Here is an 18,043-nt window from a genome sequence, read left to right as displayed (position 1 = left end):
CCCCTTGTTTTACGTTTCTATGTGTTTTGCATCCGGAGAGGGAGGCAGTGCCGCGTGCTGTAAAGGGACAGAGTATGACGCTGGCAAGCGGAGCCCGGACCCGCGCCGAGCCCTTGGGACGGAGCTGGGCAGTGCGGCGGGGCCAGAGAAGCCGGGCAGGTGGCCCTGACCCCGGAGCTGCCCACCCGGCCTCTGCACACGGCCTTCACCCGGTCACGTCCACCCCAGTGCTGCCCACGCTCCTGCTGGGGGGACTGGGACAGAAGAGGGACAGGGCGGCCCCTCCAGGAGTGTTCCTGGCAAAAGGCCCACCAGTAGCCTTTTCTCTCGTTGGTCAAGAGCGCGTCATGCAGGCTGGTCTAACTGCAAGGGACACTGGGGGATGCATTTTACCCAGTGGTGTGCAACATGGCACGGAACACAAGTGACCTGTTAGCAAGAAGAGGGGGATCAGTTGACGGGTGGGCAGTTGGCAAGTCTGGAACAGTTCGCGTGGCGGAGGGGTGCGTTTTGTATGTGCATGCTTGTGTATGTGCGTGCATACGATGCGTGTGTACCCCTGTGTGTGTATGCACAAGTGATTGTGTGCGTGGTGCCTGTGTGTACATTCAATGTGTGCGTGTACATGATGCGTGTGCGCCCCTGTGCATGCACGTGTGATTGTGTGCTTGTGTGTGCGCGCGGTGCCCGTGTGCACGTGATGTGTGCCTGCATGTGATGCGTGTGCACTCCCGTGCGCGCACGCGTGATTGCGTGCTTGAGTGTGTGCGCGTGGCGCCCGTGTGCCCATGAGATGTGTGCATGCCTGTGATGTGTGGGGTGTGTGCATGGGCATACTTGTGCGCACAGGGGGGCTGGGCAGATATTCTTGAGGTCTTCTTGAGGGTTAATAGATGGGGTAGTTCGAGTAGGATCGGGAAGACCTTTGAGGATGCTGGTGGTGACGTGGGGAGGCCATGTGCAGAGGGTGAGTGAGGTGTGTGGGGGGCCAGGAAAGTGGTTGGGCCTCCTGCTGCCAGGTGGATGGAGGTGAGCACAGAAGGGAGGATTTGGGGCTGACTTGAGCTTAGTTTGAGCACTGATGAGCTGGGGCGATTGACAGATGGAGCCCCCGGGGAAGGTGGGTTTGGAGGACGTCTGGAGGTTGGTTTTAGGCACGTTAATGTCCCCTGTGATAGCCAGGGTTCTCTACTAAGTCATTTCTGGGGGCAGAAATTAGCCGAGTAGCTACTGGGACCTTGGGTTCTCCTGTGAAAGGACACGAGGTCTTGGTTGGAAGATCAAACCACTAGAGAAGATAACTCCCAGTTGTGACTGCAGGTAATTAGTGGGTGACCCATTTAAACCACCTTGGAGGACTCATGGGTACTGGTATTTTAAAGTAATCCATACACTTGGGGCAGCAGTGCAGAGGAGAGCGGCTGCCTTCGGTCCCTCGTTCCCAGGGCCTCTGCAGGGCCCCTGCTCCTAGTGGTTGCCGTGGCTCCTCCCAGAGAGCTCTGCATGTGTGAGCCCCTCTGACCCCTCTCTTCACACCGATGAAGGCTTACGAGGCACACTGAACTCTCACCTCGACATAGCGTGGTTTCAGAGACAGGAGCGTCTGCGTGGTCCTTGCTGGTGGCTCATCTTGTAGACGGCCCCGGGCTCCAGCCTGCTGCCGGGCGTTTGTCCGGGCATCCCTGTACCTCCTTGTCCACATGCGAGTATCCCCAGAGGCAGAATCAGCGGTCTGATGGGTCTCTGATGGCCACTTGGTTTTGATAGCTCTTGCCCTCCATGGAAGGTGTTTGACGTTGGATCCCTGCCAGTATCACATGACAGGAGCTGCCCTCTGCTCCTCCTCCAGAACCTCAGGGGAGCAAGCCTGACCTTGGGGCGAGCCTCTGACTGGGTTGCATGATCCCTGAGCGTGGGAGGCCCCAGGAAGCTAAGGTCAGAATCTGCATAGTCGGGGTATCAGATGCCAGCATTCAGATTCAAGCAGGAAAGCGGTGTTATCCCAAGGACGCAGGAAGGCAAGAACCCGCACCTCCTTTCCCTGGCCTGGCCCCTGGATGAGGCAGGCCCCAGCCGCCTGCTAGATCCCCCGTTGGCCAGCATGTGGGGTGTGCACACGAGTCAGCCACCTGGGACACGCTGGGAAGCCATTTCAGCTGTATCAAGACTGCACACGGGTTGCTGGAGGGGAGGGTGTTATGCTCTGGTTCTGTAGACTTTCTGTACAGGAAATTTGGAGCTTACAGACCGGGGGGTAAGGTGGGAGGCTCAAGGACCTGGATTTGTACTGGACCAGGTCTGGAACGGTTTCCAGAACAATACGGAACTGACCCACTGAGGCACCTTTTCCTCATGCTCCCTCTGGAGGTGGGGGGAAAGGAGTTCCCAGAGCTCCCGGCCCACGGCCACACACGTGGAGCTGCTGACAAGCTGCCCAGAGCTTTGGCCCAGGATGAGGGGTTCGTGTCAAGAAGTCACCACTGTCCACGGCTCCAAGTTGAAGGCAACCCACCACTGGGCCTCCCTTACAGGGGAGACCCAAGTTCTACAGCCCTGCTGGCAGGTAGCGAGTACAGCCAGGAGCAGTGGGAGGGACGTGGTCACCTCCCTTCTACCTCCAGTGTCACACAGATGCGGCAACAGAAGGGGGCTAACTCCGCCGGGACTCTGGCAGTGGGGGATTGTGGCAGGTACGTTGTAAGTTTCCAGCCTCACCAAGCAGGAGAGCCTCCTGAAGGTTAAAAGAGCCAGTCCCCGGGGCGCCTGGGTGGCTCAGTCAGTTAAACGTCGGACTTCGGCTCAGGTCATGATCTCACAGTTTGTGAGTTGGAGCCCCGCGTGGGGCTCTGTGCTGACAGCTCAAAGCCTGGAGCCCGCTTCGGATTCTGTGTCTCCCTCTCTCTATTCCTCCCTGACTATTGCTCTCTCTCTGTCAAAAATAAATAAATGTAAAAATAAATAAAAATTAAAAAAAAAAAAAAAAAAAAAGAGCCAGTCCCCACCCAGGCAATTCAATCTGAGGGAAGCTCTTCTTTTCCATGTGATTCTGGAACAACTGGTAAGTGCAGCTGCCCACTCTTGTCTCCTTTTTGTTATTTTTTAAATATTTATTTTGAGAGAGAGCAGGGGAGGGTCTGCGAGAGAGAAACAGAGAATCCCAAGCAGGCTCTGTACTGTCAGCACAGAGCCCGACACGGGGCTCAAACTCATGAACCATGAGATCATGACCCAAGCTGAAAAGTCGGACACTCAACCGACTGAGCCGCTCAGATGCCCCTCTTGTCTCCTTTTTATAGCCAGATTTTAGTTTTGTTTCTTCTAAGGATTTTTAGTTTAACACCAGAGGGCCTTTGCACCTGCACTTTGCCCAGGCACTTTACTGCTTTGGCCTTCATTTTTGTAAATGGGTTTTTTATTGAGATATAATTCACATACCATACACGCATCTTTTCAAAGTACACAGCTCAGTAGTTTTTAGTATATTCACAAAATTGTGCAACCATCGGCGCTACTTAATTTCACAACATTTTCATCACCCCCAAAAGGAAATCGCATGGCCGGTTGCAGTCACCCCCCACCGCCTCTCCTCAGCCTGCCGCCACCACTAACCTACTTTCCACCTCTGTGGATTTTCCCGTTCTGCACATGAAAAAAAATTTTTTTTTAATGTTTATTCTTGAGAGAGAAAGAGAGCACAAGCAGGGGTGGGACAGAGAGAGAGACACAGAATCTGATGCAGGCTCCAGGCTCCAGCCGACAGCACAGAGCCCAAGTTGGGGCTTGAACCCACAAACCGTGAGATCATGACCTGAGCCGAAGTCGGATGCTTAACTGACTGAGCCACCCAGGCGCCTCTGCACATTTTATATCAATGGAATTACACGATATGTGGCCTTCCACGTCTAGATTCTTTCGCTGGGTACTACTTTCAAGGCTCATCTATGTTGTAGCAGGTGTGCTAGACATCTGCTCCCTTTAATTGGCTGAGTAACAATCCATTGTATGGACACGGCCACATTTTATCCATTCATTTGGGTTGTTTCCATTTCTTGGCTGTAATGAGTAACACTAAGAGTATTTGTGTGCATGTTTTTGTGTGGACATGTGTTGTTAACTTTCTTGGCTATACACTAAGGGAGTGGAACCGCTGGGTCATATGTCAGCTCTGTCTTTAACTTGGAGGGGTGCCAAACTGTCTTCCGCAGAAGCCGTATCATTTGAGATCCCCGCCAGCAGCGTCCGAGGGTCCCAATTTCTGCGCATCCTCGCCAGCACTTACTTTTTCCAGGTCGTCTTAGCAAAAGAAGGGGTTTTGGTCTGGATGATGTTGAGCGAGGAGTCTGTTCTTCTGGGACATATCCACTCAAGTCTTTCTCCTGCTTAAAACTCCTTTGTCCCGGGATGCCTGGCTGGCTCCGGTCCTGGTCTCGGGGTTGTGGGTTGGAGCCCCTCACTGGGTGCAGAACTTAGTTAAAAATAAACTATGTTAGCTAACTTGACAATAAATTACGTTTAAAAAAATGGTATGAGACACAGATGTAGTCAATAAACTAATTAAAATGCAAAGAAAGAAGAAACTTTAAATTTTTTTTTTTAAGTTCAAGTTTTTGAGAGAGAGAGAGAGAGAGAGAGAGAGAGAGACAGACAGAGAGAGAGAATCCCAAGCAGCTGTCAGTGCGGAGCCAGACGGAGGGCTCAATCTCACGACCATGAGATCACAACCTGAACGGAAATCAAGAGTCGGGGTGTCAATCCACCGAGCCATCCAGGTGCCCCACAAACAAGCTCTTTAAAAATCGTTTGTTTGTTGATTGCTTGAGTTGTGAGCTCCCTGTCTGTTTTGGATCCAACTCGCTTATCAGGTGTATGCTTTGCAAATATTCTGACCCCTGCGATGCAGCGTCCCTTCTCAACAGTCTGTGGAAGCGCCAGCGTCTTGGTTCTCACGACGCGGGGTCTGGGGACGCCGCTGTAGCCCCGCCCACCCTCGGGGGCCCTCCGCCACGCCGGTCCGCCAACGGCCCGTCGGCCCGCCCCTCTCCCGACCGCTCTAGCCCTCTGGCCGTCTCGTCGCCTCCCTCCGTGCGACGTCACTTCCGGCTCGCCGTAGCGGGCGCGCCGCCGCTTCCTCCTCCCGCGGTCCCGGATGCGCCTAGCGGAGCGGCGCCGCCTCGACCGCCGCCCCCAGGCCTCAGCCGGACGCGGCCGGAGTGCGGTCCAGCCTCGGGTAGGTGAGGCCGCGGCGTGACCGGGGACGGTGGGGGTCGGGGTCGGGAGTCTTGCGGTTCGCGCCCGGCCTTCTTAGAGCCCTCCCCCGCCAGGGGCGTGTAGTCGGGGGCGCGCCGGGGTTGGGGGGAGCTGCCGGGAGTTGGGGGGCGCTGGCGCGGGGGCGCCGGGGGTGGAGGTGGCACTGGTTTGGCGCAGAGACGCGATACGCGGAGACGGGATCGCCGGGGGAGGGGCGCCGGGAGTCGGGCCTGGCGGGGGTGTGTGAGGGTCGCCGGGGCTGCGTGAGGGAGCGTTGGTGCGGCGCGGAGACGCGGCCCGCGGTGACGGGGCGCCGGGGTGGGTGGGGGGCGCTGGCGCGGCGCAGAGATGGGGCCCGCGGTGACGGGGCGCCGGGGAGGGCGTGGGGAGGGGGCGCAGAGGCGGGTGGCGGCGCTGGCGCAGGGAGGTGGCCCGCCGTGATGGGGCGCTGGTGCAAAGATGCGGCCTGAGGTGACTGGGCGCCCGGGCGCGTTGGGGGGCGCCGGCGCAGAGATGTGGCCCGCCGTGATGGGGAGACGGCGCCCGCACTGACGGGGCGCCCGGGTGGGTGGGGGACGCCGTGAGGGTGGAGGAGGCACTGGCGCGGCTCAGAGACCCCGGTGCCAGGCGGGGCGGCTCTCCAACCCTCACTGCAGGCAGGCCGCGGGGTCTCGCGTGGTCTCAGTTAGCTGTCGGCTTGGCTCGATTTTTGTTTGGTTCTGGAGTCTCCACGTCCGACATACTCAACAAGGATAGGCATTCCCCGGTGCACAGGTCCTCCTGCGCGAGGCGTCCCTCCTTCACGGATGTGGGAACAGGTGCAGAGGGAAAGTGACTTGTTCGAGTCCTTCTGTGGGGGACACCTGGGCCGATGCAAACCCAGCTCGTTTGGACGCGGCTGCGCGCTGCGCACTAGCGTAGTTGGAATGTTCGAGGCTCCACTGTGTAGCCAGCCCACTTGGGCTCCTCAGATGGCTCAGCCTTCTTACCGCCAGGCCTTTGCGCTGGTTGTCCCCTGTGCCTGAGCACTTTTCCACAGAGATCTGGAGCCCTCCGTCTCGACTCGGATGTCACCTGATCAGTAGAGAGGAAGGGTACAGCCGATGCTAGTGGGTGCCCATCCCTGCTGTTGTAGGTGTTTGAGTCTTTCTGTATTTTCTGATTGGTTTTTGAAGTGACACATGCAATAGAATGGTTTCGGTAACTTTTTTGAGTGGAGCCAATAAAACAGATATGCTCTCTGAACGGTTGCAGCAGATGGAAAAATATATTTTGAAACTGAATTATTCTGCCACCAAAAGATAAGCACAGTTGATGTTTTTTTAATGGCACTTTGTTCTGTCCGTGTGATTTTTTTTTTAGTAAGATCGTATAATGCAATTTTATGTGCTTTTATAAACACAGGGTGATGACACAGTGTTCCCTCCCGTGCTCGCTGCTGGTGGCGCTGTAGTGTTCACGGGCCGTTAGTTGCTCTCTCGTGTCGGATGCACCCTGGCTTGTGTGCTCTAGGCCACGGCTCTAATGTTGTCTTGTCTTGAGTTTATCTTCGCTCCGGCGTATTTTGTCACGACATACAAATCTTCCAGCCACCGTTTCTAGGTCTTAGTTTCCTCTTACGCCAGATTTAGAAAAAATCCTGTCCTTCCTGTCACCATTTTCTCTCCTCATTTGTCTCGAACCAAGTTCACTGAAGCTTTTGGTCCCACCTCGCCTCTGAAAGCGCTCCTGTTGGGGTCGCCCGAGCTGTTACGTTGCCAAGGCCCCTGTGGACAGCCTTTGACCCGGCTGCCCTTGGCTTCCTCCGAACTCTGTCTCCTGGTGGCGCTGAGACGCCACCCTGCTGGGTCTCCTACCTGGCGGGTCGCCGCCTCCAGTCGCTCTGCTGGCTCCTTCCCATCTGCCTCATTTTAAATGTTATAGCGCCTCAGGGCAGTCCCCAGGCCTCCTCGCTGGTCTGTACGGCCAGGCGATCCCTGTGTCACGGCCGTAGGTCCCACGCCAGCATCTCCTGAACGTGGAGGTCCTGCCTGGATGTTCCGGAGCCGAGTTCCACGCCACACTTGCGCTTGTGTGGAACCCGCCGCTGACACGCTGTGGCGTTTCATTTGGAGGCAGCTCCACATTTGTGGTTCCTCAGCTCAGGCCTCTGGCGTGCTTTGTTTTTCCTGCACATCCTACATGTGATCTGTCAGTACTTTCAAAGTAGAATTCAAACCCGGCTGCCCCTCACTGCCTTCTTGGCCACAGTCCCCCCTCTCTTACCTGGGTTATTCTCCTCCCTGCTTTACCCGCTCACCTGAGCTGTTCTGCAATTTCAGCAAAGCAGCCGGGTGACGTTTTTATTTTGTTTGTTTTTTTATGTTTATTTAACTTAATTTTAATTTTTTTTTTAAATTTTTTTTTTCAACATTTATTTATTTTTGGGACAGAGAGAGACAGAGCATGAACGGGGGAGGGGCAGAGAGAGAGGGAGACACAGAATCGGAAACAGGCTCCAGCCTCTGAGCCATCAGCCCAGAGCCCGACGCGGGGCTCGAACTCACGGACCGCGAGATCGTGACCTGGCTGAAGTCGGACGCTTAACCGACTGCGCCACCCAGGCGCCCCAATTTTAATTTTTTTTAATGTTTATTTTTGAGAAAGGGACAGACAGACAGAGGGGGAGGGGCAGTTAGACAGGGAGACACAGAATCCGAAACGGGCTCCAGGCTCCGAGCTGTCAGCACAGCGGAGAGCACGCGGGGCTCGAACTCGTGAACCACGAGATCGTGACCTGAGCCGAAGTCGGGCATTTAACCGACTAAGCCACCCAGGTGCCCCTGTTTGTTTATTTTAGAGAGAGAGAGAACGCGCACGTGCTGTGAGAGAGGGAGAGGGAGAATCCCAAGCAGGCTCCACGCTTTCAGTGAAGAGCCGGACACAGGGCTCAGACTCATGAACCGAGAGATCATGACCTGAGCCAGAGTCCGGCGCTTCACCGACCGGGCCACCCAGGCCCCCCCGAGTGACGTTTTAAAAACAAATCAGGGGCGTCTGGGTGGCCCGGTCGGTGAAGCGTCAGACTCCGGCTCGAGTCGTGATCTCTTGGTTGGTGAGTTCGAGCCCCGCCCCCATCGGGCTCTCTGTTGGCAGCGTGGAGCCTGCTTGGGATCCACCATCGTCCTCTCTCTGCCCCTCCCCTGCTCACGTGTGCCGTCTCTGTGTCTCTCTCTCTCTCAAAAATAAACATCAGGACAAGACCAAACAGGAGTGAGACTGTGCATCTCTTTTCTTGAAGCTCTCCGTGGTTTCCCGTCTCCCTCAGGAAAAAGAGCCAGAAGTTCTTCGGGCACTTTATGAAGTACCTGGTGACCAGGTCCTCACTGCTACTTCATGTCCCCCGCACCTTACTCCTTGTCCCCTGGCCCAGCCACACCTGGCTCCGGACCCGGGCATGCCCTGGCCCTGTGTGGAACGTCGCGCCCTTACGTGGTCTGACTCTTTCTTTTCAGAAGCCCCTCTTCAGACAGGCTTCTGTGGGACTCCGCACCTTGCCCACGTCACTCACTGTCCTTGTCCCTTACCTTGCCACAGCTTTGCTGTTGCGCTTGTCTGCCCGCTACAGCTTTGCGTGTCGCCTGTCCCCCTTCTGGGGGGGGACTCTTGTACCCCCAGTGATTCAAATAGTGTTTGGAGTAAGTGTGTAATAAATATTTATTGAGTAAACATATTAATGAACACATTTTTCTCTAAAGCAGGAGGATTTGGCAGGAACTAGGCATACGGGGGTAACGAAGGATTCCAGGGGGTGCCGAGGAATAGAATTCACACGCTTAGGAGAGGGAAACTGGCTCTTCCAAGAGGGACAGACACACGCAGGAGGTGACGCTTGATGCAGGGAGGGAGGAGGGGGAGAGAGTCAGGTGGGAGGTGGGGGGGCTTGGGGCGTTCAAGGAGAGAGTCTGTCACCTGACCCTGCATTCCACTGAGGTTGAATGTCCGGCCGCCCGTGGCATCGTCCGTAGCGCCTGTTCTGTGTGCGGGAAGTGAATTCTCTCCGTCCATCCCCCTGCCCCCATTTTTATGTCCCTGCTCTTGCACGGGAGGGAAGCTTTCCTTCTCTGTCAGGGGGTTTGTGGCTGCCCAGCGGGGCCTCTGGGGTCCGCCACTCGTCCGGCTCTTCCGGTGCCCGAGGCTCTGCAGTCCCAGAGACGGGGTCTCGCCTGGCCTGTTTCCTTCCTCAGGTTTTGGCTGCTGGTGGGAGAGCAGCACGTTCCTCAGGGAGCCTGGCTCTGCTCCTCAGCCTCCTGGAGAGGGACTGGGTGCCCGCTGCCTTCAGGGGCCGAGGTCTGGGCCTCAAGTGTTTTCTTCTGGGCCGAGTGTCCTTCCGGCCTGTATTCTCAGCCCCGCCCACTGTGATTGCTGCTTTATTTCTGGTCAGTGGAAACTTTTATCTTGTTTTGGTGCATTAGGGTAGAAATAAATTTTCTTTTCTTTTTTTTTTTTTTTTTCAACGTTTATTTATTTTTGGGACAGAGAGAGACAGAGCACGAACGGGGGAGGGGCAGAGAGAGAGAGGGAGACACAGAATCAGAAACAGGCTCCAGGCTCTGAGCCATCAGCCCAGAGCCTGACGCGGGGCTCGAACTCCCGGACCGCGAGATCGTGACCTGGCTGAAGTCGGACGCTTAACCGACTGCGCCACCCAGGCGCCCCGGGTAGAAATAAATTTTCAAAATCACTTCTGTACTGAGTGGGAGGGAAGGTCTTCGCATAACCTCACGGCCACTTCACTTGGCTTTCTGAGAATTTTGACAGATGTGGTGTCGTTTCCATAACAGTCAGGAGCCACAACAATGTCTTCACCCCAGACAGGTCCCCAGCGCTGCCAGCCTACCCAGCTCCTCCCGCCAGCCCTCGGCAGCCACTGATGTCTGTCCTTCCTGGGCTGGCAGTGTGGACGCTCTCGAGTCTGGCTTCTCTCTTGGCGCGTCGTGCGTCTGCGCCTGTCCCAGAGCTTCTTTCCTCCGTTGCCGAGCGGTGTGGCCGCACTTGAGCCACTCCCCTGCTGAAGGGTGTTTGGGTTGCGGCTAGTCCTCTAGCACGGGCAGTGCGTGAGTAATTCACGTTGTGTGACGTTCACGCGGCACGGAAGCTCTCACGGGTTGACAGAGTTCCCCTTCGCTCTTTCTCCCCGTTCTCGACGTCCTCCCCAGAACGGACCGATCGGGTGTCCGTTCCTCCGGGTTTCCTTCTGTGCATTAGAAGCGGGATCACGGCATACCCGAGGGCAGTGTTTCTCACAAGGGACTGAAAATGGGTGCTTGGGAGGAGGGTGAAAAAAATATTGGGACAGTGGTTCAGGCCTCACATAGGGTCAGGCGCTTCAGTGGATATGTGCTGTGGCTGCGGGATTAAAATTTCACAGGGGGTGTGGGGGGATTCGGAGAGAAATGTCTAAGCAGGGCCTTCAGGGGCTGCGGGTAAAAGATTGAGAAACGACGGCAGTACGGTGAGGCGGGGGCTCGCACCTTAGTGACTTGTGAGGGGAGGGACTTCTTCAGTTTGTCCGGACTTTTCCTCTCAAGCTGAGCTGGATCCTGTCTGCCTGGGGAGCACGGAGCTCTGTGCTCCGTCAGGTGAAGGACCTCCGCCACTGCCACGACTGCAGACCCTTGGCGTCCTGGCCTGTTAAGTTAGAAGGGACATGGAGGTCTCGGGCCCCGTTTCCGCGCTGTGGCACTGCGACACGACGCAGGGAATGCCACGTTGTTTTAAAACGCTGTTTAGCCTGCTTTATGACATTTGGAATTCACATACCTTAGGAATGAGTATGGAGCCTTCATCATCGGCTCTGATCAGGGCCAGAAAGAGTGAACGCTTTGTTAGTGTCTGGGACTCCGGTTACAGCCCTTGATTTTTTCCTGTAATATTTTACTGTGAAAATTTCAAAGAAACACGGAGGCCGAGAGGATTATACAGTCAACCACCAACATACCCATGACCTAGTTTCTGTTAACATTTTTCTGTGTGTGCTTTGTCACTCGTCCGTCCATCCATCTGCCTTTTAAAGTTTTGGGAAGCATTTCAAGGGAAATAAAATAAAAGCAGTGTCTACTATGTTTAAGCCTCACCCCCTCCTTTTTTTTTTTTTTTTTTTTTTAGCTTCCCCAGTGTTGCCTGTTATATCCTTTGTTTTTGTTTTTTTTTATATTTATTTTTAAGAGAGAGCGCAAGCAGGAGAGGGGCAGAGAGAGAGAGAGAGAGAGAGAGAGAGAATCTGAAGCAGGATCCAGGCTCTGAGCTGTTTGGCGCAGTCTGACATGGGGCTCGAACCCAGGAACCGTGAGATCATGACCTGAGCCGAAGTTGGATGCTGAACTGAGCCCCCCAGGTGCCCCCCCCTTGTTTTTGACGTTTACCAGGTTACTTAGGGGAGTACTAGCCGCCTGCTAGAAAGCACTTTTCCTGGGGGAGCAGAGAGCAGGGGACACTCTCTGCAGAAGGACGTTATGGAGCATGGCAGTGCTTTCTTGGGAGAAGAGGGAGGTTTCACGTGGCTGCAAATGGGTGTTTGTGGAAGGTCCTTGTGGCATAGCTGCTGCTACCGTGGGTTGGGGTTCCGTCTCCATCCTGGCCCTGGCTCTCCTTAAGCTGCTTCCTCACAGAACCGCAATGTGGTGGTGCTTGGATCTCCCAGGCCTCAGATCCGATCTGGCCCGCACCAAAGGAGTTCCTGTCCTGGCCTGTGGGGGCACAGCTCACCTGGAGCCCCAGCATCCTTCTTCACCCCGGTCTTTTTTTTTTCTCTTTAATTCTTTTTTTTTTTTTTTTTCCTCATATTTACTTGAGTGGGGGGGAGAGAGAGAGAGAGAGAAAGAGAGAGAATCTCAAGCAGGCTAGCATTGTCAGTGCAGAGCCTGACACAGGGCTTGAACTCACGAATGGTGAGATCATGACCTGAGCCAAGATCAAGAGTCAGACACTTAACCGACTGAGCCCCCCCAGGCACCCCCACCCCAGTCTTTCTTTTTTTTTTCCTTTTTTTTTTTTTTTTTTTTCCTTTTTTTTTTTTCAACATTTATTTATCTCCGGGACAGAGAGAGACAGAGCATGAACGGGGGAGGAGCAGAGAGAGAGGGAGACACAGAATCGGAAACAGGCTCCAGGCTCTGAGCCATCAGCCCAGAGCCCGACGCGGGGCTCGAACTCACAGACTGCGAGATCGTGACCTGGCTGAAGTCGGACGCCCAACCGACTGCGCCACCCAGGCGCCCCTTTTTTTCTTTTTTAAGTTTATGTATTTTGAGAGACAGAGCAGAAGAGGGGCAGGGAGACAGGGAGAGAGAGAGAATCCCAGGCAGGCTCTGTGCTGTCAGCACAGAGCCTGACGTGGGGCTTGAACTGACGAACCATGAGGTCATGAGCTGAGCCGAAACCAAGACTCGGACACTTGACTGACTGAGCCCCCCAGGCACCCCCACCCTGCTCTCTTTAAAAAAAAAAATTTTTTTTAATGTTTTTATTTTATTTTTAAGACAGAGAGAGACAGAGCATGAGTGGGGATGGAGCAGAGAGAGAGGGAGACACAGAATCCAAAGCAGGCTCCAGGCTCCGTGCTGTCAGCACAGAGCCCAACACGGGGCTCGGGCTCACAAACTATGAGATCACAGCCTGAAAGTCAGGCGCCCAATGCGACTGAGCCACCTAGGCGCCCCTCACCCTGCTTTTTTTTTTTTTTTTTAATGTTTATTTATTTTTGAGACAGAGACAGAGCATGAACAGGGGAGAGTCAGAGAGAGGGAGACACAGAATCCGAAACAGGCTCCAGGCTTCAAGCTGTCAGCACAGGGCCCGACGCGGGGCTCGAACTCACGGACTGCGAGATCATGACCTGAGCCGAAGTTGGACGCTTAACCGACTGAGCCACCCAGGCACCCCTCACCCTGCTCTTTCTTTTTTTTTTTTTTTTAAAATTTTTTTTTTTTCAACGTTTATTTATTTTTGGGACAGAGAGAGACAGAGTATGAACGGGGGAGGGGCAGAGAGAGAGGGAGACACAGAATTGGAAACAGGCTCCAGGCTCTGAGCCATCAGCCCAGAGCCCGACGCGGGGCTCGAACTCACAGACCGCGAGATCGTGACCTGGCTGAAGTCGGACGCTTAACCGACTGCGCCACCCAGGTGCCCCGAACCCTGCTCTTTCTTAACCCACTTGTGGCTGCCTGCTCGGCTCCCCGCCCCCCCCCCCCCCGCCCCCCGCTGGTTTTTAGGAGTGGGGGTTGGGTGCACATCAGCTTCTCTGTTTGTAGAGAGGCTGCGGTGAAAGGAGCAGCTTTTGCTAAACTTCATTGCCTCGATTTGTTTTTATTCTCAACGTTAACCTTAGTTTGAAATTCAAATAGCATTAAGTGAAGGTCTGACTACTCTTTCAAAGATGGATAAAGTTAAAACAGTCAGGAGCCCCTGTCCTAAAATCTCCTAGCCCTTTTACCCTTTGTCTTCTGTGGAGGCTGCTGCCTGCTTGCTGGTGTTGCGTGTCATCGTGTCCTGCCACCCTGCCCCTAGGGTCCTCCATTCTTTTTTTTTTTTTTCAACGTTTATTTATTTTTGGGACAGAGAGAGACAGAGCATGAACGGGGGAGGGGCAGAGAGAGAGGGAGACACAGAACCGGAAACAGGCTCCAGGCTCTGAGCCGTCAGCCCAGAGCCTGACGCGGGGCTCGAACTCGCGGACCGTGAGATCGTGACCTGGCTGAAGTCGGACGCTTAACCGACTGCGCCACCCAGGCGCCCCTAGGGTCCTCCATTCTTGAAGGGTGTCCTTGCTTGTGGGCCATTTCGGTAGCAGAACTAGATGTGTTTTAAGGGGAAAAGCCGTGTTTATACTGACTCCTGGTTCTCGTCCAGCAGCACGGAGTTGTTCCATCGTCCCCTGCCTTCCCTTTTCCATTGGTGACTGCGTTGTCCTTTCTAGAGTTCCATTGTTGTTTCTGTTTGTATGGCTTTTAGGGAGTTCTTCGTCTTTGTTGATTTAATTTTGCTTTTTGAAGATGTGACTCTTTCGCATGATTCTGAAGATCAAAGTGATACAAGATGGTGTGCGTAGGAGTGTCATTGTCTCTACTGCCTGTCACTCTGTCTACACCACCCTCGGCAGGTCATCAGCCTCCTTCATTTCTGGCTCATTCTTCACGAGTACCTGTTTTACATGAGCAGATGTTTATGGGACGTCAGTGCTTGTAGACTGTTGCAATGAACAGGACTAGGAAAGATGTCTTTCAAGAAAAAATTAGGTGTGTACAGATATGTGTGTATCTGGGGGCTTTTTTTGGTAGAAGACCGTGCAGGCAAGATGTATCTATGTGTCTCTGTCTTTTCCTCGTGGGCAAGGGTAGTGTTTCACACATGGTCTTTTGCACTTTGCTTATCTGACTCCGTGTTAGCCCTGCGTGAATGCACGAGAGCTTTCTCCTGCATTGGTGTGGCCGCGTGGTGCTGCGCTAAATGGAGGGACCGCATGGATTCAGCCCGTCTCTGAAACATGGATGGACGTGGAGCTTGGTCCTGATGTTTTGTGTTTACAAATAAAACTTTGTGCGGGCGTGTGGATGTGTTTTTGTACGGGAGGTGGATATTCAGGGCAAAGCGGAGTGCCGGCCTCAGTGCGTGCACGGGCACGTGCAGGTGTGCGCAGCGGCTCCAGGCCCGTTTGGGGGTCCCACAGCTCCCCGTGGCCTCCCCAGCAGGCTCGCCGCCTGGCTTCTGAACTGTTCGGTCTGGTAGATGAGAAGTGACGCTTCGCCTCAATTTTAATTGCCATTTTTTGACTAGGAGCGATGATATACAGGTGAAATGTGCTTGAAAAATGCAGCTCCGTATCCTGGAGTTGTACCTGGTTTTACTGGTTTTTTGTAATAGGAAATCTCGTCTCATAAGTAAGGGCTGGGAGCGAGTGGACGGAGTCACACCTGTAGTCCACTACTTGTGAGCAGCCTCGGAGAGGTACTCCGTGTTTTGATGGATCTCAAGGGCCAAGTCTAGGCTCGGTTTTTGCATTTGGAGTCTTGGACTGGCCCTTATTTTTAGCAGCTGGACTGTCTTCTGACACTCCGCGTCTGCCGCTCTGGGTCCTCACAGCCCATAGGGGGCGGTGAGCATGCTCTGTGCGCGGACACGGGTGGTGTTGCGGACGTTGAGAAACACTTCTCTGCAGGAACAGCAGTGCTCCCTGCGTGATGAATGGTGCCTGGCCCTGCTTTGGCCGGGGTGGGGCACCGTGACCATGGCAATAACACTGCAGAGCTACCCGAAGCGGGAGATGGCCCCGGCTGGATCTGGGGAAGTGTGGGGGCAGAGAGGGATGTGGGTTTGGGAAGGCAGCAAGGCTCATGGCTTGAGCTCCCGACCTGTTGAAGGGGAGGAAGAGGGGTTCTGATCCCTAGCCGCCTGGACTCTGGCTGATCCCGGATGGGAAGCTGGGAGTGGAGGGCGGGCAGCGGGAGCCATTCCAGGCCTAAGCAAGCGGGTTCGGAGCAGCTGCTGTAAGTGTCCGGTCTCCCGGGCCCTCCACCCACCCTCTGAAGGGATCTGGCCCGGGCACCCCTGCCCTCCACTGATAACTGGGCCCAGGCAGTATTCCTTAGAGTGGCATCTTCCTGGTGTCCAGATGTGCCCCTTTATGATGTCATTGCCGCCCTGACAGAGCAGCAGCAGGCACAGATGGGCCTGTGGCTGGCACCGTCCTGCCGGTGGCACCGGTGAGTGTTGCGTGCAGTGGTCTTGAGGGCTTGCACTCGTGGTCTAGCCTGGTGCCACTGACCTTGGCCTCCTCCTGAGCAGTGCCCACGTGGCCCATGCTTCAGGGTTGGCTCCAGCTCTTTTCTGATGGACCTTGAAAGTAGACACAGCCACCGTAAAAAAAAAAAAAAAAAAAATGTTGTTTTGCCATTGGTGGTAGCTTTGCTCTCCCTTGGGGTACCTATGGCACATTTTGGGGTAAAGCTGCTTTACGTAAGCAGTTTCTTTACATTGTAGTCGATTGGCTTTATTTCTGTATCTTGACCATAAGCTCACTGAAGTCAGGATTCACTTTTTCAAAAAGCTGAGGTGTAATTTACACGTAGCAAAGTTCACGCTTTAGCGTGTGGGCTCTGTGACTTGGGACAAACATGTTTGTGACCATCCTCACAAATCAAGTGGAGAAATGGATCCACACCCCCAAATTCCTTCCTCCTCCTCCTCTCAGGTCAGCTCCTGCCTCACCTGCAGCCCCCAGGGTCTGTCTAATCTCTGTCCCTTGGTTTTGCCCGTTCCAGGAAATCACGTCGTGTCAGTGACCTGCGGTACATGATCCTCGAGTCTGGCCGCTCCTTGGCGTCTCTCGACTGGTCCTGGTGTGGGCATGTCACTAGCTTGGTCCCTGCGTTGCTGAGGCTCCGCGTGTGGCTGCTCCAGTGCCGTGTGCCTTTGCCAGGTGAAGGTCAGTGTTTGTATTTGACATGTTTCACTGGATCACTGTGTAATTTATACTTTCAGCAGAGTGGTGGTTATATTACATATCGGTGTCTCACTGTTTTCACTTAACATGTTTGAACATTTTTCATTTTTATTACAGTCTCCATCTAGAACTTGGACACTGGATATTTCTGTTTTTTTTTTTTTTTTTTTTTTTTACTGAATTTTACTGCAACGAATATTTTCACGCACAATTTAAAAAAATAGGTCAGTTTTCTCAGGAGAGATTCCCAGAGATAGTATTACTGGGTCAAAGGTAATGGGGTCCGATGGGTTGCTTCTGCTTTCCCAGCACCATCGCCCACCCCGTTAGGCATGCTCTGGGCTCTGAGCCCTTTGAGATCTCCACTCCGTGTCCCCATCGGCCTCCCACACCCCCTAGCGGGTTGGCAGGGCGCCTGCTGTAGGACTTAACGTCTCGGCCAAGTGGGCCTGGGAGGTAGCGATTTCCATGCGTGTCGCATTCATGAGTAGTGAGGTTGGATGTTGTCCTTCCAGCTGCTTAAGCACATGTTTTTCTTTCGTGAACCTTTGTCCTTGGTTCATTTTTCTGTGGGGTTTGAGTGTTTTTCAGTTTGCAGGAGTGCTTTCTGTGATACTGGCCGTAGTCCTTTGTTGTAATTACCCCAAATAGTCATGATTGTGATGATTTACTTTTGCGTTTTAAACATCTTCAAATTGCGTGTTTTCAAATACATGTGTCTTTCCAGATACAGCTTCACCGCGTTAAGTTTAGGGACTTGAATTCTCTTCAGAGCTTTAGTAAGTATTCACTTTTGTGCTCTTTACTTATTTCCGTTTTGACTTTCCTACGTTTGGTAAAAAAACTTGGAACGTTAGCTTGTAAAGTGCTTCATTTATTTTGGCGAACGATTTGTGGTGACACTTTAAATGGGGTTTTCACCACGTGTCAGTGATCCGTTCCCCCTGACTCTTACCTTCCCCTGGTTTTGTGACTTGTGACACATGAGAGTCTGTTCCTGGCCTCTGTTTTCTTACTGCTCACTCTGGGGACGTATTGTAGGGAAGTAACCGCAACTGTGCTCCTGTGTGCGTGTTGACCCTGTAGTTCTGTCTTTGTGCCATTTCCGCACTGGTCTTTGGTGCGTGCTTACGAGGACCAGGCGCAGAAGCTCGTTCTGAGAGCAGCAGGCATGCCTGAGGCCCTTCTGCGGGGCGCCCGTCGGGGGGGGGGGCTGCTCGAAGCCTTCCTCCCTGTGACCCTGATTTCCCGTGTAGACGCGTGCTGCTGCTGGCCTGTGATCGTTGGGCTCTGTCTTCAGAGGTGCCCGCCGAG

At 54.1% G+C, this 18,043-nt stretch overlaps 1 protein-coding gene across 1 annotated transcript in view; it reads left to right on the top strand.

Moving 5' to 3' along the window:
• The first annotated feature begins 5,108 nt into the window (after window positions 1–5,108).
• EP400 (E1A binding protein p400) overlaps window positions 5,109–18,043 on the top strand; it is a 99,013-nt gene continuing 86,078 nt past the window's right edge. Inside the window, 2 exon segments of the mRNA XM_045457784.1 lie at window positions 5,109–5,227; window positions 16,548–16,711. The gene's annotated coding sequence lies outside the window, so the exon portion shown is untranslated.

This window comes from Leopardus geoffroyi, chromosome D3 (genome assembly GCF_018350155.1).
Source record: "Leopardus geoffroyi isolate Oge1 chromosome D3, O.geoffroyi_Oge1_pat1.0, whole genome shotgun sequence".
NCBI lineage: Eukaryota > Metazoa > Chordata > Mammalia > Carnivora > Felidae > Leopardus > Leopardus geoffroyi.
This window is presented reverse-complemented; position numbering and strand designations above follow the sequence as displayed.